The 20,084-nt window shown below is 38.7% G+C and overlaps 1 long non-coding RNA gene across 2 annotated transcripts; it reads right to left on the reverse strand.

The window, feature by feature from the left end:
* Positions 1-274: 274 nt before the first annotated feature.
* Positions 275-1,756, reverse strand: LOC111192146 (uncharacterized). Of its 2 annotated transcripts, none has more exons than XR_007429540.1 (4): positions 1,736-1,756; positions 1,159-1,200; positions 1,001-1,066; positions 275-907 (listed from the first exon to the last, which is right to left on the reverse strand). It is a non-coding gene; the product is annotated as an uncharacterized LOC111192146 (long non-coding RNA). The 2 variants fall into 2 exon arrangements; XR_007429539.1 differs by having other exon boundaries at positions 1,718-1,751.
* Positions 1,757-20,084: the final 18,328 nt, after the last annotated feature.

Here is a 20,084-nt window from a genome sequence, read left to right on the forward strand (position 1 = left end):
TCTATCCTGTTTACATGTATATCCTGCGGTATTTCACCTTCTACACCATATCCTATCTGATCCTGTACATTCTCGTTATTGTGAACTGTTACACTGAAAGCTTGATTAGACCCAGATGACAAAGTGTGTGAATGTTGATTTTCATTATCCGCTTCATTCCGAAGTCTATCTAAACTTTGGTTTAGATTGTGAAACAAATCAACCATCGGCTCTTGCGCAACAATTTGAGCCGTTGTTACAGACTCCGTAACAGTTCCGTAACATTATTGCGATCGGGCGTTAAAGCTAAACTTTCGTTAAGCCGATTAACAGCGTCTAATAGAGATGGATTACATTCATTCCGAAGTCTATCTAAACTTTGGTTTAGATTGTGAAACAAATCTATGTTTGACTCTTGCGTTACATTTTGAGGCGTTGTTACAGACTGTTCCGTAACATTATTGAGGTCGGGCGTTAAAGCTAAACTTTCGTTAAGCCGATTAACAGCGTCTATTACAGAAGGATTACATTCATTCCGTAGTCTATCTAAACTTTGGTTTAACTGATGGAAATGGTCATGCTGTAAGTTGAGTGTAAGTTCTGTATCTGATACACATTCACAAGTTAAATGATCGGATGTGATGGGGACATATTCAGATTCCTGTCTGATTTTACACCTCTTGGCTTCAACATTAAAACAATTATCACACCTTTTCCTAGACATGGTGTTTATTGAGTAGGGTAGTACATTGATTCATATAAAGGCTCACACGTTTCTTACACAATGCATGAACATGCTTACTTTGAACTCTTGACCCGTGTGTTTTCACGCGCATGAGTTTCTTGAACGTCAAAGACACAGACTTGTGAAGGTGGCGTAGATCGCGTAGATCGTCCCTCAGATCATCATTGGCGTTAACATCGGAATCTCAAACACACATAGATAACAATATATTACGTTTCATCACTAATGTGTTTTCACATACACGTATGTGCAAGTTTAATTATAAGACATATTTACCGGAAAGCGTGTCATTATGGCTGTACTGATAACCTTTCGCAGGGGATTGTTGATCAGATTCACGATCTATTCATTGAAACATTGAATAAGATAATTTACAATATTATATACGCACACAATATTTAAAAAATATAATAATGAGACAAAAAGTTTCTTACTAGGGATTGTTGGGGAGTAGGATGGAGAGTTCAGGATTACATCTAAAAATAAATAATATTATTGATTAAAATACTGTGTGTGTGTGTGTGTGTGTGTGAGCAGATCATGCTTGCGAGTGAGTAGGGGAGGGGTGTGTGTGTGTATGTGTGTGTGTGCGAGCAGATCATGCTTGCGAGTGAGTAGGGGAGGGGAGTGTGTGTGTGTGTGTGTGTGTGCGAGCAGATCATGCTTGCGAGTGAGTAGGGGAGGGGTGTGTGTGTGTGTGTGTGTGTGTGTGAGCAGATCATGCTTGCGAGTGAGTAGGGGAGGGGTGTGTGTGTGTATGTGTGTGTGTGCGAGCAGATCATGCTTGCGAGTGAGTAGGGGAGGGGTGTGTGTGTGTGTGTGTGTGTGTGTGTGTGTGAGCAGATCATGCTTGCGAGTGAGTAGGGGAGGGGTGTGTGTGTGTATGTGTGTGTGTGTGCGAGCAGATCATGCTTGCGAGTGAGTAGGGGAGAAGTGTGTGTGTGTGTGTGTATGTGTACAATATTTAGAAAAAAATTTAAATCTTCTGCTCACTGTATGGAGATTGATTACCGTTATTGGCATACGCAGGAGTTCAACCCTGTTCAAACAAACAGAAAATACACAGGTTTAATAAATGATAGATAATAACATATATATTTTGTATTACTTAAATATTGATAAAAATGTTTCACTTACCTGGAATTGTGGAGCTGTTGGGTGGAGTATCAGTGATGTAAATGGGTGTCACGTCTGGTGCTGTTAGCTCCTCTGTCCCTTCCACACCCAGCTCTAACGGAGGTTCTCAGGTTAACAACTACACTACCCAGAATGCACCACCCGCTGACATCACGCACTCACCTGACCACGTGACACCTCACCTGCTTCCACCAGGAAGCCCCGAATACTGATTACTGGCACTATAAAGGTGCACGCCAAACAGACTTCATCGCCGCGTATTGTAGGTTATCCTCATACAAAGCGTTACTTATCTCTTGTCTCAGTTTACTTGTGTATGACCTTGCTTTTTGTTTCTCGACGCCGATTTTTGCCTCTGCCTTTGATATTGGATTGTTTGTGTATGACCTGGACTGTGCTTTCACCACCGCCTCTTGGATTACCTCTGATTTTGGATTGCTTGTGTATGAACTCTGGACTGTCTCTCGTTTATGGTATGGTTTTGTCTTCATTGCTCTGTCTACTGGTAATCAACCTTATTTCTGTATCGACCCTGATTATATCTGTTTATTATCATAATAAACATACTTTGTTTTTATCAGTATCTGCGCTTGTCTGCTATTCTGTTCTGACCATGACAGAATACGCGGCCGAACTAAATCAGATAGCAGATACTGAGGCTATTAGATCTGGTTTAGCCAACCAGGGGAGGCTACTCGGTCAGCACCAGCAAACGCTCGCTGGTGTGACCCAAGCTGTTTCTGAGCTAGCCCGCCAGCAAACCACGCAGCAGCAACAACTAGCTGAGCTGCTAGCTCACCTCAGAGGCGTAACTGAGCCTAGCCCTAGCCCGTTAGCTGCCCCCAGTATGCCTAACGCTAACTCTTCTGTGTCTGGATTTTCTGTCTCTAAACCGGAGTTGTTTGATGGGGATCCGGAAAAATGCAGCGGTTTTCTTTTACAATGCTCCGTGTTTTTCAGTAATTCACCGCCTACAACCGATAAAGCTAAGATCGGTTTTATTATCTCACGGCTTTCTGGTAAGGCACTCGAGTGGGCTACAGCTATTTGGGAAGACCTTTCTGGGGCTAGTTACACTGACTTTTTGGCTACTTTCCGCTCAGTTTTTGATCATTCGCGTTATGGACAGTCTAATGGAGAACTTTTGCTGGCTCTCAAGCAAGGTCAGAAGCCGGTGGCTTCCTACGCTTTGGAGTTTCGCACTCTCGCAGCTGGTAGTGGGTGGAATAACGCTGCTTTAATCAACGTGTTTAGATGCGGACTTAACCCAGATGTACAGAGGGAATTAGCCTGCAGAGATGATTCACTGACCCTGGATCAGCTCATCTCACTGTCGATCCGGTTGGATCAACTTCTCTCGCGCCGACCCAAGACCAGTCCTCGCACTCAACACACTCCTGTGTCTCTGCCCCGCGCTCCCACTCCAGAGAAAGCTGCGCTGCCTGCCCCAGAGCCCATGGATATCCAGAAAACCCGGCTAACTCCAGAGGAGCGGCAGCGTCGAATCCGGCTTCGCCTATGCCTTTATTGTGGAGAGGCCGGGCATTTCAAGGCTGAGTGTGGTCTCCTGACCCGACCTGTGAAAGCTCCAGCCCTGGGACAGCGCGTGGAGTGCTCTCCACGCGCTAACGTGGTACGTAAGCACAACACAATACTTCGCTCTAAATGTTTTTCTTTGCCTGTAAATATTATGTTACCTACTGGTATGCTCTCTGTCCCAGCGCTTGTAGATTCCGGGTCGGAGGGGAACTTCATCAGCCAGGACCTAGTTAAGGAGCATGGAGTGCCCACCAGAGAACTTCTACGTCCTTTAGCCATCCATGCTGTTGATGGAAAGACTGTCCGCTCCAAGCCGGTTACCCTGCAGACTCTGCCCATCACTCTACAAGCCAGCGCTCTCCATTTTGAGGAACTACCGCTTTTCGTGCTTCCCTGCACCGAGCATCCAGTTATCCTGGGCATGCCATGGCTGAAGACCCACGATCCCACTGTCTCCTGGCGCGATGGGGATATCACGGTTTGGTCTGCTCATTGTCATGAACATTGTCTAGCTTTGGATAGTTTAATCATTCAGTCTACTTCAGTAGAAAGTCCTGATGTTTCTGATCACGTTGTTGTACCCGCTGAGTATTCAGATTTTTTGGAAGTGTTTAGCAAAGATAACGCTACTAAATTGCCTCCGCATCGTCCCTATGACTGTGCTATTGACCTAGTGGAGGGTGCCACCTTACCCAAAGCTAGAGTCTACCCCCTTACGCTCGATGAGGAAAAGGCTATGCGTGATTATGTTACTGAAGCTTTGGCGCAGGGTTTCATTCGGCCGTCAAAGTCCCCCGTCGGTTCTGGATTCTTCTTTGTAAAGAAAAAGGACGGGGGACTGAGACCATGTATTGATTATAGAGGTTTGAATGCCATTACCAAGAAATTCGCTTACCCATTACCCCTCATTCCATGTGCCCTTGAACAACTGCGTTCAGCTACCTACTTTACTAAGCTTGATTTGCGTAGCGCTTACAATTTGATCCGCATTAGGGAGGGGGACGAATGGAAAACCGCGTTCACCACTACTAATGGCCACTACGAGTACCTAGTAATGAGTTATGGTCTCGCTAACGCACCCGCAGTATTTCAGTCGTTTATGAACGATGTTTTTAGAGACATGATTGGCAAATATGTGACACTTTTTATAGACGACATTTTGATCTATTCCTCAGACTTAGATTCCCACGTGCAGCACGTGCGCTCAGTTCTCCAGAGACTGTTAGAAAACAATCTTTACGCTAAAGCCGAGAAATGCGAGTTCCACCTTCAAAGAGTCGCATTTCTCGGCTATGTCATCAGCTCCCAGGGAGTTCTGATGGATGACTCTAAAGTAGATGCCGTAACTAGCTGGCCCGTTCCCCAGTCTATCAAAGATCTTCAACGTTTCTTAGGATTCGCAAACTTTTACAGACGTTTCATACGTAACTTTAGTAGCATAGCTGCCCCCCTTACGGCGCTCACTAAAAATGCCACCAAAATTCTGAAGTGGTCCCCTGAAGCTGACCAAGCTTTTCAGAAATTGAAAGCCGCTTTTGTCTCTGCCCCCATCCTGAAACATCCTAATCCAGACTTACCCTTTGTTGTAGAAGTCGATGCTTCTAATACCGGCATCGGAGCAGTTCTCTCCCAACGCAGTGGTTCACCGCCTAAGCTTCATCCTGTAGCCTTTTTCTCAAAGAAAATGTCGCCTGCGGAGCGTAATTATGGGATAGGGGATAGAGAGCTGCTGGCTGTCAAACTAGCTCTTGAGGAGTGGCGTCACTGGCTGGAAGGTGCTGCACATCCATTCACCGTTCTAACTGATCACAAGAACTTAGAGTATCTCCGTACAGCTAAACGTTTAAACCCCCGTCAAGCTCGTTGGTCATTGTTTTTCTCACGTTTCAACTTCTCAATCTCGTTTCGTCCAGGCAACCGTAATACTAAAGCTGATGCCTTATCCCGTGTTTTCAGTTCCCCAGATGACACATGCCACGTTTCTGAACCCGAACACATTCTGCCACCCACAGTTAAAGTAGCTGCCATTAGATGGGAACTAGATGATCTTATCCAGCGGAGTCTGGTTAACACACGACCTCCGGAGGGTTGCCCTCCTCACAAGACTTATGTACCTGAACAATTTCGTGATCAACTTATTGGCTGGGCACATGCTGCTCTTACTTCCGGTCATCCAGGCGTTACACGTACATTGCAACTCATCTCAGCTCGGTATTGGTGGGAAACCATGCGAACTGATGTTCAAATGTTCGTAGTTTCATGTTCTGTCTGCGCACAATGCAAAACACCAAAAACCCTTCCAGCCGGTAAGTTATGTCCTCTGCCTGTGCCTGAACGTCCATGGTCACATATTGCTGTAGACTTTGTTACTGATTTGCCTGAATCTGAAGGTTACACAACTGTCCTTACTGTTGTAGACAGATTTTCTAGGGGAGTTAAGTTTATCCCTTTTCCTGCACTTCCTACTGCTCTTCAGACCGCCCAAGCTATATACACACACATTTTCAGACATTATGGGGTTCCGGAGGACATTTTGTCAGACAGAGGTCCTCAATTTACTTCTCGGGTATGGAAATCATTTTTTGAACATTTGGGTGTACACGTAAGTCTCACTTCTGGGTTTCACCCCACTAGTAATGGTCAGTGTGAGAGAGTCAACCAAGAGTTAGGAAAGTTTCTAAGGTTATATTGTTTCAAGCATGCGTCTGAGTGGTCACAATATCTTATTTGGGCTGAAATAGCTCAAAACTCCTTAACTAACTCCACGTCTGGTCTCACTCCCTTTCAGTGCATTCTGGGTTATCAGCCTCCGTTAGCTCCGTGGACAGCGTCGTCCACTGAGATTCCCGCTGTTGACGACTGGATGAAGCGGAGTGAGCAGGTGTGGGAGGAGACGCATCAGCAGATCTCGGAGGTCTTACGGAAATATAAGGAGCAGTCCGACAGACACCGTGGTACCACCCCCCAATACCAACCCGGAGACAGGGTGTGGTTGTCGACCCGGGACTTGAGGTTTGAGGGGGCCTGTAGGAAACTGCTGCCTAAGTATATTGGCCCATTTAAGGTGTTGTCTCAGGTTAACGAGGTGACTTATAAGATTGAGTTGCCTGCTCAGTACAGGGTGCATAACTCGTTCCATGTTTCTCTGCTCAAGCCTCTTGTCCCAGGTCCGCTTGCTGAGGGTGTTCCAGATGACGTGCCGCCCGCGGCAGTGGAGGGGGAGGATTCGTCTACCTATGCGGTTCGAGAGGTGTTGGATTCACGCAGGCGTGGCGGTGTGCTCCAGTACCTCATAGACTGGGAGGGTTACGGCCCTGAGGAGCGTTGCTGGGTTGCCGCCGGTGACGTGCTGGATCCTTCTCTACTGGCCGAATTTCATGCCCGTCACCCTGGTAAGCCTGCTCCTAGACCCCGTGGGCGTCCCAAGCGCTCACTCTCTTCTTCGGCTCCGGTGCGTAGGGGTTCCCAGTCTCGCAACCCCCGCCTGCCCGTCACCTCTGAGGCTACGCCTGGTCCTCCCGCCGGTACTCCCTGCCCGTCGGGTGGACGTCGTCGTGGTCGTCCCCGTTCCGGCTCCGTTCCGACTCCCTTGGGGGGAGGTACTGTCACGTCTGGTGCTGTTAGCTCCTCTGTCCCTTCCACACCCAGCTCTAACGGAGGTTCTCAGGTTAACAACTACACTACCCAGAATGCACCACCCGCTGACATCACGCACTCACCTGACCACGTGACACCTCACCTGCTTCCACCAGGAAGCCCCGAATACTGATTACTGGCACTATAAAGGTGCACGCCAAACAGACTTCATCGCCGCGTATTGTAGGTTATCCTCATACAAAGCGTTACTTATCTCTTGTCTCAGTTTACTTGTGTATGACCTTGCTTTTTGTTTCTCGACGCCGATTTTTGCCTCTGCCTTTGATATTGGATTGTTTGTGTATGACCTGGACTGTGCTTTCACCACCGCCTCTTGGATTACCTCTGATTTTGGATTGCTTGTGTATGAACTCTGGACTGTCTCTCGTTTATGGTATGGTTTTGTCTTCATTGCTCTGTCTACTGGTAATCAACCTTATTTCTGTATCGACCCTGATTATATCTGTTTATTATCATAATAAACATACTTTGTTTTTATCAGTATCTGCGCTTGTCTGCTATTCTGTTCTGACCATGACAATGGGACTGCTGCTTCTTGTTTCAGCAGTCAGTTCTAAAATAATTAAATCATTACATACTTAGAACAGAGAATATAGAAAATAAAATGTGTGTGTGAATGTATGTACAATAATTAGAAAAATATATATTTTTCTCACCGTATGGAGTTGGAGGTTTTTCGATATAATTGACCCCTGGTGTTTCGTTGCATTGATAGTTGCTGAATGTTGAATTATTACATAACTCTACAAAAAATAATAATAATAATAATAATAATAATTAAATAAAATAATTTATTAATATTTTTTAAAAAAGCATCATTTTCAGTATTACACCAATAGTATAAATTACACCAATAGTATAAAACATAACTTATCACATTATTTCTAAAAATTCATCTTGATAAAAATTACTCACATTAAAAACATTTCTGAATGTTACCTATTTTAAAAGAATAGAACGAAACATTACTATAATATAATTTGGTTTAAAAACATTGTATTATATTTGACATTCTAATTACGTTCTAGCAACATTCTAAATAACCATACTATATTAACATTAGTATGAATAATAATAAAAATAAATATAATCAATCCAGACCAAAAGGAAACTTACCAGACTCCATTATCTTCCAACGAAAGAGATTCTTGAGCTCTGAAAATGTTTGTGTCTGTATGAACAAAAGTCCGTGTTTATATACATTGAGAAGCGCATGCAAGTCTTGAGTAAGAAATCACTAATTGGTCACGCAGCTGTCCTGGAAGATCAGAAACACAATACAGCAGGCCGTGGTACAAATCTTGCCGCTGACACAGACTCAAACACAGAGATACACTGCACTCTAAACTATTCAGTTTTTACTGATGATAACGCATTCAGAAGCTCAGAAATTCTGTATCAGATTTAATGTTTTTCAACGATGCTCTCAATGAACATATGGTCTATTATTGCAAAGTACGTCTGCATTGCGTTGAAGTCATCATTTTGTAATTCAATTTTACATTCCTGTTCAAAAAAATCGTTTTGTTTTAATAAACTTGTAACTTCGTGAACAATTGTAAGTCTGGCATTGTACGATTTGGCATTTAAATACGGATATAGATTGAATGAACGCAACATTGTTCCGGTTTGTATATAGGGTGTCCATGTTAAATTAAATTTCTCATGGTAATCCGGTTTACAGTAACAATTTCTGTAAATGAGATAGGTGTTAAAAACTGAACAATGTCTTGAGAAGCTATGCCATTCCTCTCCATTAAGAGTTATCAAAACGGTCGCATCCTCAAATCTTACTGTTGGACCGATACACAGAGTGACGCATTTCATATCATCGTGGAAACGAAATCCAAAGAATCGACCGTCTGATAGCGGCCATACATGATTCTTTTCAGACCCTGCGATTTCCTTTCTTGGTGCTTTGTAAGAGCATCCATGTTTTCCGATCTTTTGCTAAGGAATAAATCAAATAAAACAATAATTATTTAATGATATAGTTTTATAAAATATATAAATTGAATTAAACAATATCTTATAAACTCTTACCCGTGTAACGTTAGAAACACCACCGCCTGTTGAATGTTTGGTAGAGTACCGTAACCTCTCTGCTTTTATTGAATAAAGGGCGTGGTTATATTACGTATGTACACGTATCTACAAGTAATTATTCCTTATTGCTCGGATAAATAAAATAATTTTGTGTCTGAACATGTCTCACTGTGTGTGTGTGTGTGTGTGTGTGTGTGTGTGTGAACTCAAGAGACTGAATGTTTGGTTAAGGGGGGCTGGCGGGTGTGTGAGCAGGACCGTGACTGTGTGTGTGTGTGTGTCTGTGCGCGTGTACGTGCCTGTATGTGTGTGTGTGTGTGTGTGTGTGAGAGAGGGGCCTCTGAGCAGGTTTGGCTGTGGGAAAAAGTATTCTCATGCGGGAAAATATTCTCTTACACACTATTAATCATTATTCTTGATTGTTTGATTATCTGGATATGGGGGGTCTGAACAGGTGGGAGGATGGGAAACTATCAGCAATACATTTTCCAAAAGAGCAGGAAAATATTCTCTTACACATAAACACTATTAATCATTATTCTTGATTGATTGATTATCAGAATATGGGGGTCTGAACAGGTGGGAGGATGGGAAACTATCAGCAATACATTTTCAAAAAGAGCGGGAAAATATTCTCTTACACATAAACACTATTAATCATTATTCTTGATTGATTAATTGTCAGGATATGGGGAGCCTGAACAGCTGGGAGGATGGGAAACTATCAGCAATACATTTTCAAAAAGAGCGGGAAAATATTCTCTTACACATAAACACTATTAATCATTATCTTTGATTGATTGATTGAACAGGTGTTTGGGGGGGGGGCGGGTGAGGGCGGGGTCAAAGGTCAACCTGTCACTTTGATGGCTTGTGTCCTATACTATATATATATCACAATAACTCACCTGATTATCACATTGCCCTCTACTTTCTCATTACTGTACTGTACACACAATCAATATTACAATAAATCACTTGGTTATTATAGCGCCCTCTACGGTCCTTTAACTGCACTGCACCCACACTCAGTATCACAATAACTCACCTGATTTTTACAGCGCCTTCTACTGTCTCATAACTGCACTGCACCCACACTCAATATCACAATGACTCACCTGATTATTACAGCGCCCTCTACTGTCCTCTAACTTTACTGTATCCACACTCAACATCACAATAACTCATCTGATTATTACAGTGCCTTCTACTGTCTCATAACTATGGAAGCCCATTTCCGCCACCTGAAGAAAAAAAAACGTCTTCAACTAAGTCATAATTATGAGATAGAAAAGTCATAATTATGGGATAGTAAGTCATAATTATGAGATAGTAAGTCATAATTATGAGATAGAAAGTCATAATTATGAGATAGTAAGTCATAATTATGAGATACTAAGTCATAATTATGAGATAGTAAGTCATAATTATGAGATAAAAAAGTCATAATTATGAGAAAGTAAGTCATATTTATGAGATAGAAAGTCATAATTATGAGATACTAAGTCATAATTATGAGATAGAAAGTCATAATTATGAGATGATTTTTATCTCATAAATATGACTTACTATCTCATAATTATGACTTTTTATCTCATAATTATGACTTACTATCTCATAATTATGACTTTTCTATCTCATAATTATGACTTAGTTGAGGACGTTTTTTTTCCTCAGGTGGCGGAAATGGGCTTCCATACATAACTGTACTGTACCCACACTCAATATAACTCACCTGGTTTTTACAGCACCTTCTACTGTCTTATAACAATACTGTACCCACACTCAATATCACAATGACTCACCTGATTATTACAGCGCCCTCTACTGTCCTCTAACTTTACTGTATCCACACTCAATATCACAATAACTCACCTGATTATTACAGCGCCCTCTACTGTCTAATAACTGTACTGTACCCACACTCAACATCACAATAACTCATCTGATTATTACAGTGCCTTCTACTGTCTCATAACTATGGAAGCCCATTTCCGCCACCTGAAGAAAAAAAAACGTCCTCAACTAAGACATAATTATGGGATAGTAAGTCATAATTATGAGATAGTAAGTCATAATTATGAGATAGAAAGTCATAATTATGAGATAGTAAGTCATAATTATGAGATACTAAGTCATAATTATGAGATAGTAAGTCATAATTATGAGATAAAAAAGTCATAATTATGAGATAGTAAGTCATATTTATGAGATAGAAAGTCATAATTATGAGATACTAAGTCATAATTATGAAATAGAAAGTCATAATTATGAGATGACTTTTTATCTCATAAATGGGTATTTTTTTCTATATGCAGATAGTTTAGTTAACTGGGCCGCTAGTTAGGTTAGTTAGTTAACCTAGTTACTTAGCTAGTTTGGTTAGTTAATTAATTGGGTTAGTTAGTTAGTAAGGTGAGTTAGTTAACCTAGTTAATTAGCTAGTAAGGTGAGTTAGTTAATCTAGTCAGTTAGCTAGTTGGGTTAGTTAATTAACCTAGTTACTTAGCTAGTTAGGTTAGTTAATTTACCTAGTTACTTAGCCAGTTAGGTTAGTTAATTAATTGGGTTAGTTAGCTAGTAAGGCGAGTTAGTTAACCTAGTTAATTAGCTAGTAAGGTAAGTTAGTTAATCTAGTCAGTTAGCTAGTTAGGTTAGTTAATTTAACTAGTTACTTAGCTAGTTATGTTAGTTAATTAACCCAGTTATTTAGCTAGTTAGTTATTTAGTTAGTTAATTAACCCAGTTATTTAGCTAGTTAGGTTAGTTAGTTACTTAATTAACCTAATTAGTTAGCTAGTGAGGTTAGTTAGTTAGTTAGCTAGTTAACCTAGTTAGTTAGCTAGTTAGGTTAGTTAATTAGTTAATCAAGCTAGCTTAAGCTAGGTAGCCTCTTAATGCCTCATACTACAACAGAACCTTGTGGATCTAGGTAACATTAAATGAATAATATTTTACACTTTTAGTGTAATACATTTATCTCTTATTTATTTATTATGTTTTGCAGGTTTATGTACCAATGTATTGTAATTCAGCTTCACAATTTTCCAGCTGTCCTCTCCTTATCCTTTGAGATTCAACAAACAGTTTTTACTGTTTAGCATACAACTGCTATACGCTTAAACCAAGAGTCATGCTTTTTTCATAATATGATAACTGATGAAACTACAATGTTGCTTGATACCAGATAATTGCTTTATCTGTTAATTATGAGTAAACTAATAAACTAAATAGATGTTATATTTCGGCAGAGTTTGCATCTCATGTCTGTTGCCAACATGCCTGGGCCTAAATCCAAAACAAAGGAAGCACATGTAGCCCTAGCCTGTGTAGAGGACAAGACTGAAGATGTATCTCAAGGTATTTCAATATATATAAATATAAAAATATATATTTATGTCTTGCAAATAAATATGCTTGTAAATACACTTGTAATCAATCTGGCTTTAAAAACAGAAGCTTCAAAACACAGTACACGTGTTAATCGAATGTAAACATTCCATGTGGATTAAGGTATGGGTCCTCTGATCTTCTCTATCAACACAGCCACACTGAAAAAAATGGGAGCATGATTTACTTAAAAAGAGGTTAGGAACGTTTTTCCACATAAAAACAGCAAGTAAATTTAAAAGAGCATATATTCAAGTAATATTGAAGTAATAATTATCAGTGTACGTAACTACAATTTTTTCAGGAAATGTTACCTTGCAACAATTCAATATTCAATTAGATTTTACTCAGTGTATCTTAGGAGATTTTACTACAACAATGCAGCGACACATTCTCCCATGGCTTTCATGGTTTACTAAATAGTACTAAATAGCACGGAGTTAAAACTAGCTAAGTGTTTAAGTTTTAAAATGATCTTTTAGTCAAATAAACTAACAATTCAAACTAACAAAACTTTATTTTAACACACACTTTCTGGTTTATAAAACTTAATTAATATTCACATAACTTATCATTTTAAGTTAACCATGGTTATTGTCAACATATTAAGTATATTATTTAACTGCCAATACTGACAGTATAATACTAGAGCAGTATAAGAGCAGACCCAGTAAAGAGAGAACTCTGTAGCTCAAAGCCAGCATATTGTGACCACTAGGAACACAGGTTAATGTGCTCTTACAGCTTAGAAACCCTGATGCCTGGCAATCAACAAGTATATTTTAATTGCTGCACGCCAAGGACAAGGTAGCTTTGGGCAACAGACAACACAAAGATGGTAAGTAGGGAGAGGCCACACCCAATATGCAAATATTTGGAACCAGGAGCCTATAGGAAAACTGCATGAACCAACACTGTAGAAAGAGCATTGACTGCTTTAACACAAAAGTCCCAAAGTAGTTGTTTCTTGATGGTCGCACCACATGATATTCTATAGAATAAAGAGAGCGTCTGACAAAGTTTGCTTGTATATTACGATGAAAATAAAATTACAAATGCTTTGCAGTTTTGTACAGGATTTACTGCACATGCGTAGATCCTGTAAGAGACTATATACTTGCAGTTTTCAGTTTTGCTTCTCACAAAAAGAAAGAATTACAAAAAAATTGTACATTATACTTTGGCATTTAGACTAAAATTTACAAATGTATTTGAAGACATACAATTACAAAGAAATACCAAGTAGTGCATATAATTGTATATGAAATTCTTAAATAACTAGACTGTACTAGATTATTCTTGTAGATTGTACTTAAATACATTTAATTAAATTTACAAAGTCAAAAAATCTTTTTTTACAATGCATGCATATATAGAGTATTTCACAAAAGATATCCTAAACTCTGATTATGTAATCCCCCAGAGCTGCACAGGTCTCTACTAGAATCTGTGTTTTTCTTGGCCTATCTTGCATCAACTGCTTTTTTGAGATCAATTTACAAATTATTAATGATGCTCAGATTAGTTATAGGCTGATTAATTATTGGATTTCTTTTATAATATTAATATTGATATCACTTCCGAAGTGAAACAGTTCTGATGTGCCTTTCTTGTAATCATATGAGCAACTCCTTGACAATGTTACTGGTCTTCTACACCTTATCATGACCTCCACCTTTCCATTTAACTGCTGCTTTATTATGAAAAGGTAAGAACAAGCCATAACCCTAACAAGATAAGTAAGGTCTCAGTAAGGGTCCCCACACTTAAAACTTTTGGAATGATCTGAAGAGGGCTGTACACAGGAGATGACCCCACAATCTGACAGTTTTCGAGTGTTTTTGCAAAGAAGAGTGGGCAAATATGGATAAGTCAAAATGTGCCATGTTGATAGGGCTCCTACCCAAAAAATACTGAGTGTTAAATGTTACACAATGTTAAAATGTGCTTCAAAAGTATTAGTTCTCTGGGGGTGTGCACACATCTTCAAAAACATTATTTTATTTATTTTTCACTTCTTCAGTTTGTACAGATTATAGGTCACATTAAAGATGTAAAATGTTCTGAAAATATTTATCTTTGACTCCCTTGTTTTACAACACAAAACTTTCCCTTTAACAGAGGACATTATCTTTCTTTCACACTGTTCTTCAATGCTCAGGACCCCACAATACCTTTATTTGGGTGGTGGGTCACTTTCAGTACAGCAGTGACACTGGTATTGTGGTGTGTAAGTGTATGTTTTGTTGGTATGAGTGGATTAAACTCCGAAATTATCCAACCACCCAAATAATATCTGCTCTGTGGTGGTTCTGTGGGTGGGTGGTTTCTTGTGACTTTTCTAAATGTATCTGTAAAGTTAACCCACATAACATGAATTTGTTCTGATTTGACAGCTGATAACTGTAAGCCTGCAGATCCAACAGCCCAGTTGTTTGTCTAAAGTCTTCAGGACGAGGTCTGTGCCCTTAAATAGAAGAGAGACATTCTCAGGCAACAGCTGAAGTTAGCCCTGGAGCGTCCCATCTCTGGTCCCACCCCTGGTCAGTTTTCCATATATGGGTGATTCTTACACTTTTAGAGTCCTGGGTCATATTTTTTAAAAATAATTGCAATTTTGGACAAATACCTCTTTCTGTAGGGAAAAGGTTATAAAAAAAACTCTTACAAAAATTTACCACATTTTAAATATATTTTTTAATACTTTTCATCCATCTGGAAGTTGCAAAATCACTATTTTCTCATTGTCTCACCCCCAGAGTTTCAAACTTCCACAATGAAAAAAAAGGTTAAAAATATAATTTATATGAAAATTGTTGATGCATCTGTAGTAAGGAATACTGAAATTAATAAAATATATAAAAATATATATTTTTTATACAAAATATACATATATTGCGAGATCAGCAAATTGTATGTCATTTCCAAACATGCTGTAGTTCCATTGTTGTTTTGAAAAAGATCACAAATTTAACAATTCAAAGCTAATCAGTGAAGCCATCATCCATTTTTTATTAAAAAAGAGTAGAAATGTCATTTCCACCACAGTCATTTCCACCACACTTCCCTCTGTGGGGGAAATTACTGCATGTGGTGGAAATGACATTTCAGATTATAGATATGAGTGAAATAGATTGTTTTTAGTAAATAAATTGATTTAATATGCCCTAAACTTTTACTATAGATTATATATACTTTATACATTTACAATGTACTTAGTTTTTAAGATGGCACACACACACACAAAAAATAGTTCATAACTAGAAATAAGATTTTTTTGCATTTTCAAGAATGAAGGTTAATAGTTGATTGATTTCATCAGTATTGAATCTCAAATACAGTTATATAATTGGCGCACGCACGTTTAGTGTTCATTGAAGAGAGACTCTCTATTGACTCTCAAAGTAATGGTGTTGTAAATGAAGTTGAATAATTGATGTTTTTTCTAATAAATATATCTACGTTTTCTCTATGTGTCATTGTCATTGCCACAACACCTTGTCATTTCCATCACAGCTTGTAATTTCCATCACCACACATATTTTTCACAAAATTACCAAAAATTAGTCAGCTCATATTAAAATTATATTTAAATTTATTGATGACTTTATGCAACAAAACAAATTATTTATTATTTACAAGGACCTACCCAAAGTAATACTGCATTTCATCCTTAGGACAGTTAATTTTAGGTAATTCAGAAATGAATTATTGTTGTATTGGTTTTAGAAAATTCTAGGATGTTTAAATTATTGCACTCTTTATTCATTTGTGTTAAATGAAATGTGGTGGAAATGACATTTGTTTATTCCGTGTTAGATAAAATGTAAAACATAACAGTTAGTCTTGTAAATTTAGTTTGAAGTCTAATGGATCTCAATACTACAATTTAAACATATGAAGCTGTGTGAGTTAAATTTGTATAATGTTTTTTTCACTTTTTTTTTCTTTTGAGCTCCTTTACATCAGTATAATTAATCCAGTAACAAAAAAGAATGCATTTTATTTAATTAATATCTACAGACCACCAGGGCCCTATTCAGAATTTAGTGATTTTGTCTTAGATTAAGCAGTATGTAGTGATAATGTGATTATAGTAGGGGACTTAAACATTCATTTTGAAAAATTGGATGATCCAAATAAAAAAAGGCATTTAATTTTAGACTCACTCTGTATTGTTCAAAATATAACAGGACCTACTCATTACTGTAATCGTACATTGGATTTAGTTGTGACCCTGGGTGTTAGATAACCTAAATATTCTTTCTCAAACCTCAGCAATTTCAGATCACTACCTTATTTCATTTAATACTTATGACTATCTTAGTCATAATATACGTATAGTCCCCAGCTACTCCATGAAACGTTCAATAACGCCCTTTACAACCCAACAATTTACCAATAAGCTTCCTGATTCATCAACTATAATGTACTCTCCTGTAGACGCAGTAAAACTAGACAAACTAACTGAAGGTTTAGAAAATACCTTTCGCTCTCCTTAGATGGTGTAACACCCCTTAAACATAAAATAGAGAAACAGAAAAAGCTTGCACCGTAGTACAGTGATTGAACTCGCACTTTAAAGCAGTTAGTACAAAATTTAAAATGTAAATATCAATCAACTAAACTGCGTGGATAGACAGTTGTTTCAAATATAGAATTTAATAAAGCCGGCTCACCATATCTGGCCTCATCGAAATGAATAAAAATAATCCTAGAGCTCTCTTTAGTGTTATTTCCAAATGTACTTAAAACCAGGCAGTTAGTGATCCAGAGAAAAGTATCTCTTCATCAAACAGCACAACCTGCACACTTGATGCAGTTCCCACAAAATTACTAAAACAGGTACTACCAGATATAATTAAACCTCTGTTAATGATAGTGAACTCATTGCTCACCCCCTGGCATGTACCCAAAGCCTTTAAAACAGCGCTAATTATATCTCTTTCTTTGATCAAGAAACCAAATCATGATCCTAGTGTATTGTCTAACTGAAGACAAATTTCAAAACTACCCTTATTTCCAAGATTTTAAAAAAAGCTGTGGCGCAAGAACTTTTACTTTTACCTGCTCTTACCAGATCTATGAAAAATTCCAATCCGGATATATGCCTCATCATAGTACTGAGACAGCTTTAGTTAAAAAAAACAAATGATCTGCTTCTTGCCGCTGACCAAAGCTGTGTTTTCCTACTGCTACTTCTCGAGCTGAACTCAACCTTTGATACAATACATCATACAATCCTTTTAGAAAGATTAGAGATGCATGGTCAGTGTAACTGGTGCTAACAAGAGGCTAATTTTCACTGTAATGCGAATGACACGCATAAACAGTGAGCCAGACCTGATGACAGAGTAAGAATAAAGAGAATCTAGTACATGCCTTCATTACCTCAAGCCTAGATTATTGTAATGCGCTACTGTCAGCATGTTCCAGCAGTAACTTAAATAAAGCTAGTTCAAAATGCTTCAGGTCCTTACTAAAACTATAAAATTTGACTGTATTAGCCCAGTCCTATCAGCACTGCACTGGCTTCCAGTCAAATTCCGCATAGATTATCCTGAGACCTCATCTCATCTCCAGTTACGAACCACTGCGATTATTTAGATCTTAGATCTTATTAGTTGCCAAAATTCAGAGGAGCTCTGCAGAAGAAAGAGCTTTCTCTTATAAAGCTCCCAAACTCTGGAATAATCTTCCTTAATATGTTCAGAGTCTCAATATTTCAGTCTAGACTATAAACTTACTAGTTTAACTTTTAATAATGTTTAGATAAGGCTGCAGAGCCAGGGGTTCATGGACATAGGGAATTGTGGTAAACTGAGCTCTGATGCTATTGTTGTTGTTGAGTGGGTGGATGCCAGTGTTTCAGGGAGCCTCTGTATCTATGTTACTGTCTTAGCCGCACTCTGTTAATGTTTTATATTCTCTGTTTTACATAAATCCAGTCAAAACTAATTCCATATATCAGACATTCTGTTCTCTCTATCTATCTCTTCCACATGTATCAAGATGCCCTGTTCCTGATGTTGCCCAGCGTGGCTCTTCACTGCTCGCTGTGTTGCAATTCCTGCTCTACAACCCTGCACTCATCAACATTAACACACTCAGAATCTATATTAGTTTCTTTATTAGTTCTTTATCATTAATTATGTGCTCATCACCTTTTCACATTGATAGATTAGTACCAGTTTCTACATTATCCATATCTCTTTATTATGTGCCCATCACATTTTTACATTCATAAATTAGTACCTGTTACATTAGCCATAGCTCCACATTATCTCTCTGTACTGTTGTTTTTTTTATGTTCTTTGTTTGTTAATTGTTTGTACTGAGCGAGTTGACAGGAGGGGGATAAGCCTATGACTGAGCCTTGGTTCCTCCTAAGGTTTCTTCCTCTTAATGTAATGACTTGGCACTATGTGACCACATAGGGTTTTTGTGGTGCTGTTCATAAGACCTGTTTTTCTCTGTAAAGCTGCTTTGTGACAACTTCTGTTATATCAAAATATTAATTGATTTAAACTGAAGTGAAGACTACAAAAGATGTGATGAACAAACATCGGGCAGTGCTGAAAACGTTCAAGAAAACAGGTAGTGTCACCAGAATCTGTAAGCATCGTGATTTGGAGTGCAACACCATTGTGACGAGAGTAGTCATTGCTGAGGTCTACATTGCTGCAGAGCACATACCAAAATTTACTGTCTTCCAACTACTGTCCTATGCTAAAGAATGCAGGGCATTTGTTGTCAATTAGCCAGCTACAAGAAAAATTAAAACATATAAAAGTAAATGCAGAATTGCTTCCGGGAGCCAACTATTTACTAGGCTGATCAAGTTGTGTTTGTGCTTTGTCTCCTAAACAGACTTTTTTCTGTCCATGGGTTTGCTCTTATTTTACTGTTAGGTGTTTGCCGTTATTTTGTATGGTTTCCAGGTCGTCATTTTGTTCTTCGTTTTTTAGGGGGTGTGGTGTGTGACATTTTTGAAAAGGATAACACTGAAATTGTGAAATCTAGTGGTGTCCCATTTATATTGCCAGTTTTTGTGAGTTTTTTTTTCGCCCTTAGAACTTCAGTTTCTATCAGAAATATTTTTAAATACCTAAAACACATTATAACTGTGTAAAATGCACTAACATTTCTTAAGTGTTTGGGTTAAGTTGTAAGTTAAATGCAGTAAAGTTTATATTTTGAAAGACAGCTCCTCTCTCACTCCTTACGCTGAGAAAAAGCGTTTTGCCCATATACGTTTGAGCTCCTCTTTTACTACTTAGAGCGATGAACCGCATCAAGTGTTGTTTTAAACTGAAAACTCCTCTTTCGCTCAAAAATGAGTTTTAAAGACCTGAAACACATTAAAACAGTGTAAAATGAACGAACGTCTTGTTCTCAACATTTATTTAGTGTTTGGTTTCATTTGTGAGTTAAATGTAGTAAAGTCTGTTTTTCAGTGACACACGCTGAGAAAAGCGTTTTGCCCATACGTTTGAGCTCCTCTTTCACTCCTTAGAGCGATGAACCGCATCAAGTGTTGTTTTAAACTGAAAACTCCTCTTTCGCTCAAAAATGAGTTTTAAAGACCTAA

Source organism: Astyanax mexicanus, chromosome 25 (genome assembly GCF_023375975.1).
Source record: "Astyanax mexicanus isolate ESR-SI-001 chromosome 25, AstMex3_surface, whole genome shotgun sequence".
In the NCBI taxonomy this organism is placed as follows: domain Eukaryota; kingdom Metazoa; phylum Chordata; class Actinopteri; order Characiformes; family Acestrorhamphidae; genus Astyanax; species Astyanax mexicanus.